Below are 19,538 nucleotides of genomic sequence, written 5' to 3' on the forward strand. Positions count from 1 at the left end.
CAGTTTTACATGGTTTTGTAAATCTGGGGCAGCGCCAAAATCCATAGGAGTTGCGAAAGGAACACCCATCGCAATGCTCATGGAACGCATACTTGACATAGAGTAGGGCAACGCAGCGACTTGCACTGCTTTGTCTTACTCCATATCTATGAAGCCTTGCAAAGCCATGCCGAGTGACTTTGCGCTGCCTCATAGATATGATTGAGGCGCTTGTGCTGCCAGAGCTTCAAAAAAAGTGACGTTCTGGCTGCGCAAACCTCTCCTAAATCAGTCCCATAATATTTTGTTACTTCTTTAGGTCTTTCACCGTCAGGTAGCTACATATAAAATAATGGGTAGCTTAAATGAAAAATGTATTTAAAAAGCTGTTGCTCCAAGGGAAATGCACTGTAGTACATTATGAAACCTCTATTAGTGAATGCACTGTAGAGGTCTGTGTATGACCAGAGTGCCACTGAATTAAATGTGTTGGTGCAGAGGAGAATAGTAACTTGTGTATTTTTAGTGCTACGAGGTCACAGCCTGTGCCTGAAAGCACTTTGAATGTGTAATCATTATTTTATACTTGTAGTAGACACATTATAAGATAGACTGCTACAAACTGTGAAAATAGTTTTAGGTTAAAATGGAGCTTCCAAAATGTAGATTTTAGTAATACATGACCATAAGTAATGCAATTTATTTTTGCAAAACTATCTCTTCAACACTTCCTATGGGCTACTAAGCGCTGTGTAAATATAATTATGATTAAAAGCATGCACTTCAAAGCCAAAGCTGAAGCCTTTTAAAGATCAGAATGAAGCGTCCCAGAGCGTGAGCACATGTTCTGGATTCCAGGCAGAAACAACCCCTTGAAAAGGTCGACCCCCTTCCCAAGACTCCAGGATCCCCTTGGGGGTCGCGACCCACAGTTTGAATACCTCTGCTCTAACTAATAATAATGACTTTGCATCAATGTTGTACAAGTTTGGAAGTCATTAACATATGGACACAAAAATACCTCGACAGCAGACCGTTCCTATTCCTGCTCCATATACTGTAAATTGGCAGCTGAAGGATTTGTGTTGCAGGGGCTGGGACTACTTGTTCCAAGGACAAAATAATTGTAAAAACTTGATGGCCCTGGCCCCAGTAAATATATCATGCTAAACATTGAGAGATGTGCGAATTCTTGATAAGCATACGTGGGTAAAGCGTGTTTCAGAGCTGCACGCATTTTTATACTGGAGCCACTGACAGTAGTGCAGTCAGAGCTTACAACATTTATTTAGAGTGCACACCCTAATAATAAAGGCATTCAATTAATGAACTATAAATACAGGTTTGAACAACATTGCAGTTAAGGTAGTATTTTTGCCCACATGCTAGACCGTGCCATTCCCTGACCTATTATGTGGTACTGCTAACTGGGGGGTTGTGCTGCTGGGAGTTGGGCCAACTTGTCCCAAGGACACAATTCACATGAAAACTTGTTGCCCTTAACCCCAAACAATATGTCCTGGGCATCGGGCAATAGGAATTCCACATCCCTGGTCCTTTTTATGGGGGTCAATCCATCACTCTCCCAGCAATCTGTGCCCCATCTCACCCCTCAAAAGAGCAGAGACCTATCTGCTGGGCCAGTTGAAGCTTAATGAGTGTGATCATCGAATACACCTCTATGTAAATTACTTTATGCTCACTGATTCCCATAAAATCTGTGGAACCACACCAATCATGAATCCAAAACCCTAACAATTAAGGCTTGCTTCAGGCGTACTATAGGCTCACTCAACCACATTCCAGAAGGAACTGGTGCAGGAACAGCAGACATAGTTCCAGAGCACACATAGAGTCAATAGCAACCTTAGCGGTGAAAGCTGGGCTTGAAAAGTATGAACTGCTTTCATTGCTACTAGGCTCTTCAAGTCTTTTATGACTGCTCGAAAACTGGCAGTCTTCCACTGGCTTCCAAGAACATGAAGCATGGTTTAAGGGAGAGTTGCCAACTCTCCCTTAAGCCATGCTTCATGTTCTTGGAAAAGTATAGGGATTTCTAATGTTACATATTGTTCATAATTTGCAGAAATAGCACATGCTTGTGAAATGTCTAGTTGCAGGATCTACAGGTTCGTAAACTACCCAATAATAAAATATTTGAAAGGGATATGCTGCATTTGCTGAGACTACTCAGATAACTATGCCCCCTGCCTCAGGGTACCCATGTCCCGTTGAGGTATTGTATCAACACACCCCTAAAATTTGCCTATTTTTGTCGTCATTTCAAAATATGATTTAAACTGGGGAAAAATCGAAATGGAGAAATCTTTTATTAAGTACACGTTTAACAATTCCTACAGCTAATAAGGAGAACCTAATCTCAGAGGAATGTATTCAATATTACAATGGACACCTCCCTATAAGTAATAATGCGTAGGGCCTGGTGCGTGTCCCCTAAGGTTAATCAAATTCTGGCCCGAGTTTTGTGCCGTGATGTGCTTTTCCACATCTAAGAGCAAATATGTCACAGATTTATAAATCCTAACTACCCGAGGAGCGCAGGTTTCACCAACACTAAAGTTATGCAGAAGGAAATCCAGCGGATTGCAATCCACGCGGCTCCCAATTCTTACTCCAAGATAGTGTTTATTGGACAGCACAATGATCAGTCCTTTAAGACTCACTGGATGATTTATAAGTGAGTTCCAGAGTCTCTTCCCCACATGAGTGACCACACAGAAGAAATACACACTGTATATTTTAGAAGGCTTAATGAAACTTCATGCCCTTTCCAATTCCAGATAATATAAATACAAGTAATCAATATTAACAGAACAAGCATGTAGATATGAGCAATAAAACAGTAAATTAAAAAAAGTGGAAACATGTTTAACGGTTTTTTATATAATCATTATATGATGGAACCCCACCCTTTCGAGGTCCTAGCTCAGTTAAACCTATTCAGAAAGGAAAGTGCCTACATGAGATTTTCAGAAGACCTTGACACTCATTTTTTATAAGATGATTTTTCAATCTGCTACTGTGCGCGTCTATATAGTCAATGCAGCTTTGTGGTGGCTGTTTTTGAAATTCCATACCCTGAGACAAGGTTGTATATCATTACATCGCATACTAATACCACACGTGCCATTACAACGCGGGTATTACTACTCGATGTCTATGACGACATGCCATTACATCGCATACTAAGTCCCAAGCGGTCTCTTCTCCTGTCCCGTGCCAGAGGAGGAGCAAGAGCGTAGGCGGCAAAGGCAGCAGAGGCGAAAGAAGGTGGCGGACTTGTCGACAGCCGCCTGGGGTTTCCGCGCTTCCCAGGCGTACCACATATTCATTTGTTCGGCGAAGGAGGTGAGGCGAGGCCGCACAAAAACCGGCATAAGGTGCGGGAGCTGAGACGCGGCTGCCGGTAGATGCAGCCGCGAAGTAAGAGCCCGGGGCACTGACCGGGAAGGCAATCAGACTAGGTCTGATCCGCCTGCGGTCCCCCGTGAGCTCCGCTCGCAGGCCGGACTCTCGTAAGCTGCCCGCCACGGCTGATTTATCCTGCCTCTCAACCCAGCCTCAGAGAGTTAAAAAATTACTAACACGATCCATTACGCCACATCTTGGACAAACTTAACTACTTCATCTCGCCAAAGTCAGCATCAGGACGAGACTACAGTGATGGTCCACCCGCAGAAAAAAATCTGAGGAGTGCCTCGATCGGGGAAACCACCTAGCCACAAAAGTGCAGCACAGGAGAAATCTCTATCCTGGGCCAGAGTAAAACACAGGCGATTGGAGTTATAACAGAGGCCACCCCAGACAGCAAGAGGATAAGGGAAGAACGGACGTGTGTAGAAAAATCAGCATCCAACGCAACACCTATAGCACCTCTAGCAGCACTAACCTTCTTCACAAAATGTTTAAAAACTAAATCACAGACCCTCCCCCCCCCCACAAAACCGCAAACACAGAAATTACTTGACAAAGAGTCTCAGATTTCCAAAGCCCAGATACATAGGGAACAAAATACAAGCCAAATGGAATCTGTTCACCAGAACTCCTCAAACGTCATGGCTGAAGCTTTTAAACTTCACATCAAGCCCAATACCAAACAAAGAATTGATGCAAGACACAAGTAAAAACAACCATAAAGGGGAAAGAAACCCGGGGAAATAGAATCATTAAGCCTCATATCAAGCCCAATAACTAATAAAAAAAAAAGCTGCAAGATACAAGTAAAACCAATCACAAAGGGGGAAAAACCCCGAGCAAAAACTGCACAATAAAAACGAAGAAGGGCAACCTACTCAGCCACGAAGCCAAGAAAAAACACCGAAAAAAACCAGAGAAGGAAGAACTGTAATTCCAACACCTGGCAACACCTCGCCTCGTCAAGAGCGCGTTGATCTTCTACTCAATCAAAACCCCGAACACAGCACAAGCGCAATTCATTCAGGGCTGCTTCTCTCAGTAATAGAAACCCTTCAGTCATCAGCAATGGCTTTAAATTGGCAATCCGACAAAATGGACACCCAAATTGATTTAATGAACACCATAGCCCACTACATTGCGGGGATTGACAATAAACTTGATAAATTAAACAACCTGATATTAACAGCTCAATCAAAGTACACACTGGAACAAAGCCCCTGCTCGTGCGGCCCAATCATAGACAAACTGAACCTCCTACCCAACCTAATAGAACAAATACTGGCTCTAATAAAATCAGACCTGTATCTCACCAAAGTGAAATCATCTAAACATATTACAGAGCATAATCCCGCTAAGAACTCAGAAATAGATACACATAAAGGAAAGCACATGCCAGAAGTAAGTCCAACGTTATACATATCCACTTCAAACAAAAAAAGCCACCTTAAGCAGACGTAAAAAAAAACGGGAAAGGAAAGCAAGGAACAAACAACTAACAGGGTACACGGAGGAAGGGGGGAGAATGTTCCCCATATTCACCTCAGCCAAAAGCAAGGAGGAAACATTAAACACGACAAGACAATCTGACGACCGAACTGACCAAACACAGAATTCATCAACACAACAGCTCGTAACAAAAAAAGGCAGAGGTCACAAGCAACCTTGGCACATGTACTGGAGTAGCGCCCACAGGCAAAACAAACAACAGAGACGCACATCCGAGGCAGAGCATGGGCAATTTAACACAGACCAACGACACCACGGAAAAAAGTAGTCGCACAGAAAGCGGAAGTTCATCACATCCAATTGGCCCCCTAGGGCAACCTACAACCTCGGAGACAACAGCAAAATGCAGAGAGGTGGCCGAGAACAAAAAATCAACACCAGCCGGACAAAAAGCCGACGTGAATCTGGAAAAGTGGCCTGAAGGAATTAAACGGTGCCCACAAGGCAGAGAAGAAATAAACCCCAGACAAAGCAGGTCACAAGGTACGTTACGCGGGACCCTCCAGCAAGACCAGCCTGCTAATGCAACCAACAACCAAGAGGTATCACCTAAAATCATTGAAAGAACCCCAAACTGGAAACTCCAGGTTGAGGGCGAAAAAAGCCTACCCCCTATCGCGGACATAAAAATTCTACTAAGTCGCGGAGGTCGAAGTGTAAATTTGAACTGTATGGAGGATGCAACCTTAGAGAGGGGGACAGAGTTGGAGCACATCAGAGCCCCCAAGACCAGCCCAGTCACGAGCGGAGGTTTGACGAAAGAGAGCAATCAGATCACAAGGATTATGACATCCCAATGCGCATAGGCAATCGGTACGCACTGAACACAAATATCCGCAGGGACTGGGCTTTATTGCGGAATCAGTTCAGACTGCAGACTAGAATTGGGGAAAGGCTCTGGGAATTGGTCTAGCAAAGACGATTTACATCTCAAACAACTCCTCTTCACCCCGAATACGAAACTCAGGGGAGGCATGACATTCTCAACAGGGGCAATATATTTAAACTCTACGCCAACACTGAAGGGCTACAACATCTAACCAACGCAGACTTACTGTCAGTCAAATTCCAAAAGCAAGATAACAATAACTCATTGGAACAAACATTACCAACATGGCGAACAGCAGAGATCGCTCAGTTAATACTATCCTTTAGAGAGAGGTTCGACTCATGGGGTATAAGGCTCTCCAGGCAGGCAAAACCACGCTATCCAGGCCCTCTAGAAGAACGTTCGGCAAAAAAAGAAAAAAAAGAAAATCTGTTAGAACAAAAAGTCCAGGCAGTTTCAGTACTACGGAATGCAAGAGGGAACAGCCTATCACCGGCAATCCATCCACTGTTCAACACAGGCAAACAAGTAAACTTCAAAGACGACGCCGATTACTGGTGCGGTCTAACAGACACATTGAACAAACAGAAGAAAAACTGACCATCCCAAAAACCCGAAAAGGATAATAGTCAGGAAATCTTTCATCTACTATCTTGGAATATAGCCGGGCCCAGGAAATGGCTGGAAGATGGTTTGCCCCCTCCATAATTGGACTGCATGCGATATCATCGCCCTTCAAGAAACTTGGGCACTTGAGGGGCTACCTCTTATTGGCTACACACACTTTAACATTCCTGCAAGAACATTTTTTAACCACGGTCGACCAAAAGGGGGACTATCAGTTTATATCTCGTCAGATATCAATATTAATTCAGAACAAATAGCACCGCAAGGTCCAAACACACAATTAATAAAACTATCTCTACCTGGCAGATCAGCTCCGGTACTATTGGTTAATTTCTATGCACCTCCAAAGGTGAAAGAGAAACAAGCCCAGCTGGATCAGCTAGTATCCATAATTAGGGACATTCGAAATAACAACCCCACCTGGGAAGTCATCCTAACAGGTGACTTTAACTCAAATTTAATCTATACACCAGAGGAGGACGAGATGTTAGCAGCTGCCAACGAATTCTAGAATGTTAAACCACAAAGCCAGCTTAAAACAGAGCGCTTCGATCCAATCGGTCAACAATTGGTAACAACCTTGGAATTCCTTGGACTGCGGTTCCTCAACGGAAGAACTCCAGGTGATAATCCACCGCAGTACACCCATCTAGGAACCTGGACCACTTCAAGACTCGACTACACAGCAGTCTCACTTCCATTATTGCCATTTGTCCAGCAATTTCCAATTGAATACACATCAAAAAGTGATCATTCATATCCGCACACCTATTTTAATCTAAAACTCACCAAACATCGTAGTTCTAAGTCAGTGGGAGATAGTTCCTCTTCCACCAACCTGAAACGACTTAACTGGACAACGGCTAACATCGATGAGCTGCAGGTAAACGTACAGAGATTAAAAACGGAGAGTGAGACAACTATAGGCAACCAAGTACAAAAATAGGAGGACTTCACGAAAAAGCTAACAACAACTATGCCCATCCCAAAAAAACACGGCCCCTAATTAACAAAATCCCACTGCCAAAGAACCTGGTGAAGCTCAAAATAGAAATAAGGAGAAATGCCAGAGCATTAAAAAAGACAACTACGTCCCCAAAAGACTGGGCTCAAAGACAGAACCTTAAGAGAGTACAAAAAGAAAATATGGGAACATAAAAGATCTCTGAAGGATGACTTCTGGGCAAAACTACTCTGCACGGCAAAGAACACCAACTCAAACGCATTCTGGAGGATCATAAACAGTTTAAACCATCCTTCAAACCCAATATCATCTAATGTCCAAGAAGCGGATTGGGCCGCGCTATTAATACAAAGGTTCTCGGAAGCAACACCTGACCAGCCCAACACAGAAGCAAACCAACAAAATACCAACAAAGGGACAAACAAAGAAAAGCGAGCACCGTTTCCAGTGGTGAACCCAAAACCCCTTGCACGCAAACACCACATCCGAAGGAAGAATGCAGAGCAAATCAATCACCAGAAGGGGATCTCCTTACAACAAGGCTTCACTCTGACGTGGTTCAGCCACGGGAGAAGGAGACAACAAACAAGTCCAAACACACATGGTTTCGTGAAGAGGACATAGGAAAAATTCTAAGGAAAACACGTGGCAGTGGAGCTCCAGGGCCGAACGGGATACCACCAATAGTCTTCAAAACTGATCCGGATTTTTTGAGCGGAAAATAAAAAAAACTATTTGAGATAGAAAGTGAAAACCAAATACCATCAAGCTGGCTGGGCTCCATAATCCCACCCATCTTCAAAGGGGGAGACAGAACATCCCTAGCAAATTACAGACTGATCGCCCTCCTGGACGTGGAGGCGAAGTACTTTGCATCCCTAATCCTGGAAGATCTAACAAATTGGTCTGATGCCGCAAAGAGAATACCGCCCAATCAAACAGGCTTCAGGAAAGGGACCGGGACAATGACAAACATTTTGTCTCTCTGTGTTAGCCGACAAATACCTACGAAAAAAACAGCCACTCCACCTATGTTTTATCGACCTAAAGGTGGCTTTCGATAGCGTAGATCGTAACCTCTTATGGAGGAAGCTGCGCAGTTGGAACATCCCGGACAACACTGAGAGGAATTTTACTCCTTTATTCCAACACTTGGATGGAAATAAAACTGGGGAATGGAACACGGCTCTCATGAAAAATCAACACTAGCAACGGTCTTAAGCAGTACTGTGTTCTGGCCCGGCACCTTTTTAATCTTTTTATGGCAGACCTAGCCCCAACCCTAAATAAGATCTCATCCCATCCACCCAAATTAGGCTTCTTATCTCTAACTCCTTTATCCTACGCGGATGACGTGGTATTGTTGAGCCTAACGAAGATTGGCCTTTAAAGGTCACTAGTAGGGCTAGCGGAATTTATAAAAAATAACAACCTGGAGATAAATACAACAAAAACAATGGTCATTACCAGACGACGGTCAGCCAACCCACCCATCCAACTGGAGGGAACAAAACTAGAGGCCGTGACCAACTACAAGTACTTGGGCTTCTACTTTGATAATCGACATAACCATCAGCAGCAAAAGACGTACATTGCCCAGAGAGCAAACTCACTTTCATTTGCCTTTAGATCTTTAGCTAAAAAGCTTATGGGGCCATCATACAAACCTTTATTGGCAACGATAAAAGCAAAAGTGCTTCCCACCCTGTCATACGGCAGCGTAGGATTGCACGGGAAAGACACGGAATTGCTCAACAAAATGCAGACAGCCATCTTTAAATCCGCCTTCCAAATTCAACAGGGAGCTTCACCAGCTCAGACGATATTAGAATTTGGAATAATAAATGAAACAGTGGGAAGAAAGTGCGCAAATATCAAGTACTGGTACAGCTTGAAACAGAATATGGCAACCTCCGAACTGCATCAATCACTGTGGGAAGAAATAAAAGCTGATGCTAAATCCCCAATCAACCAGTACCTTGAGAAGGCCATAACTGAGACTGGAACAAGAAATCTTTGGGAACTCAACCTGCCTTACCCAGCGTTCAAACAAGCCATAAATAAGACCACAAAATTCCACTCTCTTCTACTTGACAAAGCCACCTTCAGCACAAGAAAACACGCTTGGATGGTCATATGAAACTACAAAACGCTCACTGCAGCCCCATATCTAACAATTACATTCCCAGTTCATAGAAAACAAAAGTTAATGGGGCTCCGTCTGGGAAATTTTCCATCAACCATGGACCAACCAATTTGGGTGCATGACGGACCTAAAATCTGTAGACTATGTGGGAGCAGCAAGGAGGACTTCATTCATCTTGTTTGTATCTGCCCGAACCTAGCCCAAGCTCGAGCCGCCTTCCTAAAAAAGGCTATGAACGAGCGAGGCATAGGAACGTGTAGATCGGCGATTATGTCAACTTTGAACTTAACAGACACCCGCTTGAACTGCCTATTATTAAAGTTCCTCGTAGCTCGCGCTGAAACACAACCTGGTATCCTGTCCACAAAAGGATAATATAACAGCGGTTGTTTTGGAAGAGGGCTCTTTTGAACTTAATAATGTATAATACCAGAACTCTTGGAACTATAAACTATACGGATTGCTTGATCCTTTTTAAATAACATATTCTGGCACTAGATTTAGAATGAATTAACAGAGAATGTATCCATACATAAGGAAATTTTAAATGCAGTAGTTGATTTTATAAAATGTATTGTTATGGTTTTAATTAACTGAAACAATAAAAAAAAATGTTCATTGCATACTTTTACCACGAGTATGCCTTTACCACGCATGCCATTACAACGCAACGGCATGCATGGTAAAGCCATACTCTTAGTTAAAGTTTTGCAAGGTAAGTGACAACCCTACCCCTACACAACACACTACTCTCACCGCTACACTAACCCTAAAAGACTACTACACCACCCACATTACTCCCACCCCTACACTACCCTAAACCACTACAACACTACCCACACTACTCCCACCTCTACACTACCCTAAACCCTAAAACACTACTACAGTACAACACTACCCACACTACTCCCACCCCTACACTACCCTAAACGGCTACTACACTACAACACTACCCACACTACACCCACCCCTACACTACCCTAAACCCTAAAACACTACTAAACTACCCACACTACTCCCACCCCTACACTACACTACACTACAACACTACCCACACTATTCCCACCCTAAACCCTACAACACTACTACACTGCAACGCTACCGACACTACTCCCACCCCTACACTACCGTAAACACTACTACACTACCCACACTACCCTAAACCCTAAAACACTACTACACTACAACACTACCCACACTACTCCCACCCTACCCTAAACTCTAAAACCCTACTACACTACCCACCCCTACACTACCCTAAACACTACGACACTACCCTAAGCCTAATCAGCCTTACCTCTTTCCTCGTGGTTCCAGCGTCGACATCTCTGCTCCCGGTTCCTGCTTCCTGCATCGTCAAGGGTCCTCGTCGTTGTGAGGAAACAGCCTCAGTTTCCTCACAACGACGTGGATAGCCTTTACATTGCATGCATTGTAAAAGCGTATGTGATGTAATGGTATGCGTGGTTTTTACCACGCGTTGTAACATCGCATGCATTGTAACGCATGCAATGTAATAGCAACGTGTGGTAAAAACCTCATTGTGATGGCGGTTTCCCATGAGACAACAATGATCAAGCTGAGCTACAAGTCCATAGTCTTCAGAGCTGAGATGTCTGCATCACAAGCCTTATTCTTTCTGGAAATCACAAGATGTTCTTGTTGGAAAGTGGATAAGTAGTGGTAAATATATATCTACCATTGGCAATAAGGCCACTGGCACAATGTAAGGCTTAGAGTAGGTATCAAAAAGTTATTCCTAATCTCTACCCTTGGTAGCTTGGCTGCGATCAGGATGGCTTAACTTTAGAGACTGGTATGTAAACCATTTAACACTTAATAAAAATGCTGCACCAATTTATACAAATAGGAAATATTTGTATCTTTAAAATGATCCCAAACCCAAAATAATCCATTGTAGGGAACTGTAGAGCTCGCTCTCTCTCGCTCTCTCTCGCTCTTTTTTTTTTTTTCTCACTCTCTCTTTTTCTCTTCCCCTTTCGCGGTAGGCCTCGGTCCCTCGAAGCTCTCCACCAGTCCGAATTCAGTGAGGGTTCGCCGGCTTTCCTTGCGAGGAGCTCCCAGTCAAACTTAAGGAAGTTAGACCTTCGGACCTTTCCAGCGGGACGAACCAGAGATCCAGGCCGACTTGCTCTCGCGGTTGGACGTGGTCACCTCTTCTAAGTTCGGACGTAGAAACTTTTGAGGAAGTTTTTTCTCCCGTGGTCCCTCAATGCTGTTCACCAGGCTAGATTCGGTGAGGGTTCGCCAGCTTGGAGTTTGACCAGCTCATGGTCAAACTCGAAGTCTGACCTCCGGAGCTTTTTAGCGGGACTAACCTGGAGGGCAGGGCGGCTCGCAGTTCAGGGTCACCGGCTTTTCTGTCCAGGTCAAGTCAGTCCACTTATAGAGCTTTTTTTCAGAGTTGCTCAGAAGTTCTATAAACTTCTGGAACTTCTTCCTGAAGTTCCTTTGAGGGTCCCAAAGTGCCCAAAACCTACTACAAGGGTCTGGAATCTCCAAGATGGTCCTTGAAAGTTTGGAACTTCAATTCCCACAAACCCCTTACAAATCTACTGGAGGCACTGCCCCTCTCAAATACTTATTCAGTGTTTTCTGAGGTCAAACAGAAGGGCACCCCTGTCCAATGAGGGGCAGGGCAATGCCCCAAAGTATGACCATTTTCTCCAAAAGTAAAGTACTATGGTCTCCCAGAAAGCTTTATTTCTCCAAAATTCAATATGGCTGCAGTCTCAGCAGAGAGAAACAGCTGGCTAAACCAACCTCTAGGATGGCTCATCTACATAGTCTCCCTCGCCCTGGTATTCCATGCATTCCATCCTTAAGCCTGCCATCTAGCTAGGTTTAGAGGGAGTGGGCATCAATGGACCTGGCTTTCCCTCCCTGTCCTCCCGGGCCTTTTAAGCTCATGGTTTACAACTCCTCCACTTTGCTCTGGCATTCCTTTGCACCAGAACTGACTCTCATGTTAACCTATGTGGCTGGGGATCTGGAAAGGGGGAAATGAACTGGGCAATTTCTCCAACACCAGGGCTTATAAACATCTTTTATAAGGGCCCTGTTTATATCTACAGGACCCTCCCTATCCCTGGAACACCTAGGGGAGACTTTAGGGGTTCTGAATATACAAAACATATGCAGATTCTCACTCCACAGAGCTCCTACCACAAGTCGATTTTGGGAAGCACTTTACTACAATGTGGGAAGTGAAATTGGAAATTTCACTATCATCAAGGCATATAAAACCTCTTTTGTATGGATCTTCTTACTAAATAGTACCATAACCCACACCTAGGGGAGACCCTGCCTTTATGTAATATGCCACAATATTGTAGTTAAAGAATGTTTAAGATCCCCAAGCACCAAAGTCAAGTTTGGGCACAATGTACATTTTAAAAGTAGTCTTGGAACATGACTGCTTTTCAGCTGACCTTCAGCAGTGCACACACGCAAGTGTAGAAGTGGCTGCTGGCCTCTAAACTGCCATCTCCTATTCTATATTACGGACATAAAGGTACTTTTTATCCCCCTGCCCTATTATGTACTAGGGCCTTATAGGGGAGGTCATGCCAATCATGGGTACCCTATACCACAGTGTACCCTAGTGTATGTAGGTGCTTTCACTGTAGTCGAAGTGTGTCTTCAGCATAGCACTGGCCCTGGGTCTGGTTAGGCAGTCAGTTACCACCTGTACCGGTCATCAAAAAATGGGGGTGCCCAGGGCACAGGATGACTTTGCAACAGTCCTCTTTGGTGAAATGCATGTACTTCGAGGTTAAATACACTTTTTGTCATTATGTCAGTAGGAGGCAGACATTGTGATTTGTCAAGTAAAATGCAAAAATAAGCATGAATTATGTTGCATTCCTACTTAAACTTAACATAGATCAAACCACTTTTATATATTATATGAACTATTTGTTGTAGTATCACAATAATACATAATATACTTGTGAATGAAAAACAAAAATGTCGTCATAAAAAACCTATCTATGAATGCATGTATAAATAAATTAAATACAGACCACAAAAATTGGAAAACATAAAAAACATGACATATATCCTGTAACACGCTTTCCAGGTTAGAATGTTGGGCATTTGCCTACTCACTGCAGGTAACCTCCTCCAACCAAGATCCTTGGACAAGTCATACATAGATGCCTTGTTCAAAGTGAGCCGTCAGCACATTGCTTCCCCCACTGACTATCTACATTTATCTGACCATCATGAAAGCTTGAGCTACCTAGCAAGAACAGAACTCTAGGAAGTGAATCAGTCCCTCAAGTCAACTCGTTTGACCAAGATGTCCACCCTTAAAAAGTCCTCCACTGCCAAAGCCTGGAGGATTTGGGGCCCCTACCAGTTCATATTAGTTTCACTCCCTCCATGAAACCCAAAAAGTGTCTCTTAGCTAAGTTGTAAATGTCATCTGTATTTTAAGGCTGACCCCTTGGAGTTGCAGTGGTTTTCCCGCTTTTCATCCCGTCTTTCCTCTGCTCCACCTCCTTTCTTTTCTGCCATCTGATTATATTCGCGTCCCAGCATACACATTTTGCACGAACACTCAGAATTTAGATTTTCTCAAGTGTTCACTGTTGTAAACTCTCATTTGAATTAAAACACAGGGGCACGGGGTATGCATTACTTGGCTTGCTTTGTCTATACAGAAGCGATGAAAATGCAGTAACAAAAAGACAAAAATTCCTAGAACCCATTGGAATGGGTGACTGCAGAAGACTAAACTGGGTATAGTATCATGGTTGGTTAGATCTCCGTTAAGCCTCCCATGTATGCATCCAGACCTCTTCTCTGATGATGCACATTGTAAAAAAAAAGAGAGAAATCAGTAAAGAGAACTGGTCACTGGAATCATCAGAGTGAATCAATAAGAAAATTGACTTGGGTCAATTTATGGCTATCAGTGACAGGTTCTAGGAAAAGAAAAACAGCGAGGGTGGCAATATGACTCCAAGTCACATCAGTGGCGGGATACTACTCTGCCGTTAATAAAACTGAGACTTTCTGACACAGAAAAGACATTGGATATAATGTACACCAAGGGCCTGATTTGGATTTCAGCGGGCGGGTTACTCCATCACAAACATGATGGTTATCCTGTCCATAATATTAACCCTTTAAGTGCTGCCGTCGGCCAACGGTCGTCACGGGCACTACCTCCCCAGTGCTGCGTGCGACCGTTGGACGTCCATTCAGCACTGGATAATGGACAGCGCAGCACTGGGGAGGCATATTTACGAAGCTCCTAAGGTGTTAAAAGTGCATTATGTTTTGTGGTAATTGTAAATAAGCGGGCAGGATATCTGCCACAGTTGTGATGCAACATGTCTGCTGGACCAAAGTCTACAATAAGTATTGTAGTAGGAGAGACAACCAGCATTAAAGGAGGGGAAGGGTGTGGGGGGGGGGGGTAGAGGCAGGTGTAGTCCCAGCCGCTCTGGAAAAGTGATCTGAGTTTGAGAGAGTGGACTGATAGCAAATGAACCCCTGGATCAATTGTAGGAATGCCCCAAGTGTGTTTCCAAGATCCTTGTGTCTCCCAGGCTAATATTGTTTGGGACCGGAACAGTCCCCTGGATCCTCTCATGCAGGCAGGAATCCTCCATGTCTTGTGTTTTATGAAGCTCTACTGCCCTTAAGTAGAGGGTCGAAGTGGTTACACCCATGCAACAAATGCCCAGGTGAGGCTATAGGAACAGGATTCAGCGTACACAAATACCCCACCCTGTACAGACGGAAGGAGACCCAGAGAGGAACACACACCTACCTGTACAACTTATCTGCTTATACCTCACAAGTGCCGACCTATACGCCTCCTCTATTATACCACATAAACACCTACATGTGCACCATCTCTGTTTGTACCTCATAAGCACCTACTTGTGCTCCTTTTCTCTTAGTGTCTCACATGCACCTACCTGTGCACCTCCTCTTTTAATACCTCCTATACACCTCTTCAGTTTGTACCTCATAAGCACCTACCTGTGCACCTCCTGTGTCTGTACCTCATATGCATCGACCTGCGCACCTCCTGTTTGTACCCCATAAGCACCTACCTGTCCATGTCCTCAGTTTGTACCTACCAGTTCACCTCCTTTGTTGACACCTCATATTCACCTATGTGCAGCGGCTCGGTTTATACCTCATAAGCACCTACCTGTGCACCTCCTCTGTTTATACCTCATAAACATCTACCTTTCCACTTCCTCTGTTTGTACCTCATAAGCACCTACCTGTGCACCTCCTCTGTTTATACCTCATAAACATCTACCTTTCCACTTCCTCTGTTTATACCTCATAAGCACCTACCTGTGCACCTTCTCAGTTTGAGCCTACCTGTGCACCTCCTCTGTTGGTACCTCATACACACCTACCTGTGCACCCCCCACTATTTATGCCTCACACGCTCCTACTGGTGTTCCTCCTCTCTTAGTGCCTCACAAGCACCCACCTGTGCACCTCCTCTGTTTATACCACCTATGCATCTACCTCTGCACCGCTTCTGTGTGTACCTTATAAGCACCTACCTGTGCACCTCCTCTATTTGTACCTCATAGGAACCTACCTGTGCATCTCCTCAGTTTGTACCTACAAGTGCACCTCCTCTGTTGGTACCTCATACACCCCTACATGTGCATCTCCTGTGTTTATACCTCACAATCATCTTCCTGTGCACTCCTCTGTACTTCATAAGCACCTACCTGCTAAACCTGCTTTTTATATCATATAAGCACCTACATGTGCACCTCCTCTGTTTTTGCCTCACAAGCACCTACTTGTGCTCCTCCTTACTTTATGCCCCACAAGTTCCTACCTGTGCCCCTTCTCTGTTTATACCTCACAAGTGCCGACCTATACGCCTCCTCTTTTATACCTCATAAACACCTGCATGTGCACCATCTCTGTTTGTACCTCATAAGCACCTACTTGTGCTCCTTTTCTCTTAGTGCCTCACATGCACCTACCTGTGCACCTCCACTGTTTGTGCCACACAATCAGTCAATCAATCAGGGTGCTTATAGAGCGTGCTACTCACCCGTGAGGGTCTCAAGGGGGGGCAGCTCTGGCTCAGACGAAGAGAAAGGTCTTACGGTCCTTCCTGAAGGCGTGCAGGTTCAGGGAGCTTCTGATGCCTCCTCTCTTTGTGCCTCAAAAGCACCTACTTGTGCACCTCCTCTGATTGCACCTCATGAGCACCTACCTGTGCACCTCCTCTGTTGGTACTTCACACACCTACCCGCGCACCCCCACTGTTTGTGCTTCACAAGCACCTGCTTGTGCTCCTTCTCTCTTAGTGCCTCACAAGCACCTACCTGTGCACCTCCTCTTTTTATACCTCCTATACACCTCTTCAGTTTGTACCTCATAAGCACCTACCTGTGCACCTCCTGTGTCTGTACCTCCTATGCATCGCCCTGCGCACCTCCTGTTTGTACCGTACAAGCACCTACCTGCGCACCTCCTGTGTCTGTACCCCATATGCACCTCCCTGTGGATTGTCCTCAGTTTGTACCTGCCAGTGCACCTCCTTTGTTGATACCTCACATTCACCTAGATGTGCAGCGCCTCGGTTTATACCTCATAAGCACCTACCTGTGCACCTCTTCTGTTTGTACCTCATAGGCACCTACTTTTGCACCTCCTCTATTTGTACCCCACAAGCACCTCCTTATAGACTCCTCTGTACCTCATAAGCACCTACCTGTTAAACTCCTCTGTCTATATCCTATAAGCACCTACCTGTGCACCTCTGTTTATACCTCATAAGCATGTACCTTTCCACCTCCTCTGTTTGTACCTCATAAGCCCCTAACTGTGCACCTCCTCAGTTTCTACCTACCTGTGCACCTCCTCTGTTGGTACCTCATACACACCTACCTGTGCACCTCCAATATTTATGCCTCACATGCACCTACGGGTGTTCCTCCACTCTTAGCGCCTCACAAGCACCCAGCTGTGCACCTCCTCTGTTTATACCTCCTATGCACCTACCTCTGCACCTCTTCAGTGTGTACCTCATAAGCACCTACCTGTGCACCTCCTCTGTTGGTACCTCATACACACCTACCTGTGCACCTCCAATATTTATGCCTCACATGCACCTACGGGTGTTCCTCCACTCTTAGCGCCTCACAAGCACCCAGCTGTGCACCTCCTCTGTTTATACCTCCTATGCACCTACCTCTGCACCTCTTCAGTGTGTACCTCATAAGTACCTACCTGTGCACCTCCTCTATTTGTACCTCATTGGCACCTACCTGTACACCTCTTCTGTTTGTACCCCATAAGCACCTACCTGAGCATCTCCTCAGTTTGTACCTACAAACATCTTCCTGTGCACTCCTCTGTACTTCATAAGAACCTACCTGCTAAACTCCTTATATCTTATAAGCACCTACATGTGCACCTTCTCTGTTTGTGCCTCACAAGCTCCTACTTGTGCTCCTCCTCTCTTTTTGCCTCACACGCTCCTACCTGTGCACCTCCTCTGTTTATACCTCATAAGCATGTACCTTTCCACCTCCTCTGTTTGTACCTCATAAGCCCCTAACTGTGCACCTCCTCAGTTTGTACCTACCTGTGCACCTCCTCTGTTGGTACCTCATACACACCTACCTGTGCACCTCCAATATTTATGCCTCACATGCACCTACGGGTGTTCCTCCACTCTTAGCGCCTCACAAGCACCCAGCTGTGCACCTCCTCTGTTTATACCTCCTATGCACCTACCTCTGCACCTCTTCAGTGTGTACCTCATAAGCACCTACCTGTGCACCTCCTCTGTTGGTACCTCATACACACCTACCTGTGCACCTCCAATATTTATGCCTCACATGCACCTACGGGTGTTCTTCCACTCTTAGCGCCTCACAAGCACCCAGCTATGCACCTCCTCTGTTTATACCTCCTATGCACCTACCTCTGCACCTCTTCAGTGTGTACCTCATAAGTACCTACCTGTGCACCTCCTCTATTTGTACCTCATTGGCACCTACCTGTACACCTCTTCTGTTTGTACCCCATAAGCACCTACCTGAGCATCTCCTCAGTTTGTACCTACAAGCATCTTCCTGTGCACTCCTCTGTACTTCATAAGAACCTACCTGCTAAACTCCTTATATCTTATAAGCACCTACATGTGCACCTTCTCTGTTTGTGCCTCACAAGCTCCTACTTGTGCTCCTCCTCTCTTTTTGCCTCACACGCTCCTACCTGTGCACCTCCTTTGTTTATACCACATAAGCACCTACCTGTGCACCTCCTCAGTTTGTACCTCATAAGCACATACCTGTTCATCTCCTCCCACTCTGGCAAAGCCCAAGCCAGTCACAAAGCAGCTTCTTGGGCATCAAATGAACAACATTAAGTAAGATACCCTAGAAAGTTAGGAAAAGGAAAACAAATGATTAATATGAGTACATCCGTTGGCTGTGGGTATTTGTTAAGTAACTTCTTGGTTATCATAGATTCTCTAAAATAAGGACTAAATCACTGATCTATTTGAATATTACTTTATAAGTCAAAGCTTGTTTTGCCCTATCTCTGTGCAAAATGTAAAAGCTGGACATTACCATAAACCTCTCACTCTGTTTTTCTAAGAACCCATGCACTGGAAAAAGCTGCATCTTGAAATGCAACAAGATCTGAACTTTATTATCCTAAGGGAGAGTTTAAAGAATCTATTTACTGCATAATAATATAGCTTACTAGAACCAGGCCCTAAAAAGTTGCAAAAGACTTAGGGAGATGGACAGAATTCCCGACAATAAACATCTACCTCAACGCACAATAATGCTGCTATCTTTCAGGTTACAAAGAACCAGAAATGCTTGGACACCCCCCCCCCCCCCCCAGTGGGGCTGAGAAAGTGGCAAAGATTGCTTAACAACAGCAAGGTAAAGACCTGAGTTGCCACTTTAGCTTATTCATAGTAACCAGGAAAGCACTGAAGTATGTGAATGTATTTAGGTTTGTTATATTCTTCCTGAAGAGTTACCATTGTTATATAC

At 44.6% G+C, this 19,538-nt stretch overlaps 1 protein-coding gene across 2 annotated transcripts in view; it reads left to right on the forward strand.

Moving 5' to 3' along the window:
• Window positions 1–19,538, forward strand: part of LOC144802942 (uncharacterized) — a 79,430-nt gene that overhangs the window by 53,177 nt on the left and 6,715 nt on the right. The window contains exon 3 of one of the 2 annotated variants that reach the window (XM_078671837.1): window positions 19,338–19,424. The exons of the other annotated variant lie outside the window; for it this stretch is intronic. The gene's annotated coding sequence lies outside the window, so the exon portion shown is untranslated. The remainder of the gene's footprint in view (window positions 1–19,337; window positions 19,425–19,538) is intronic. 2 annotated transcript variants of the gene reach the window in all.

This window comes from Lissotriton helveticus, chromosome 1_2 (genome assembly GCF_964261635.1).
Source record: "Lissotriton helveticus chromosome 1_2, aLisHel1.1, whole genome shotgun sequence".
Classification (NCBI taxonomy): domain Eukaryota; kingdom Metazoa; phylum Chordata; class Amphibia; order Caudata; family Salamandridae; genus Lissotriton; species Lissotriton helveticus.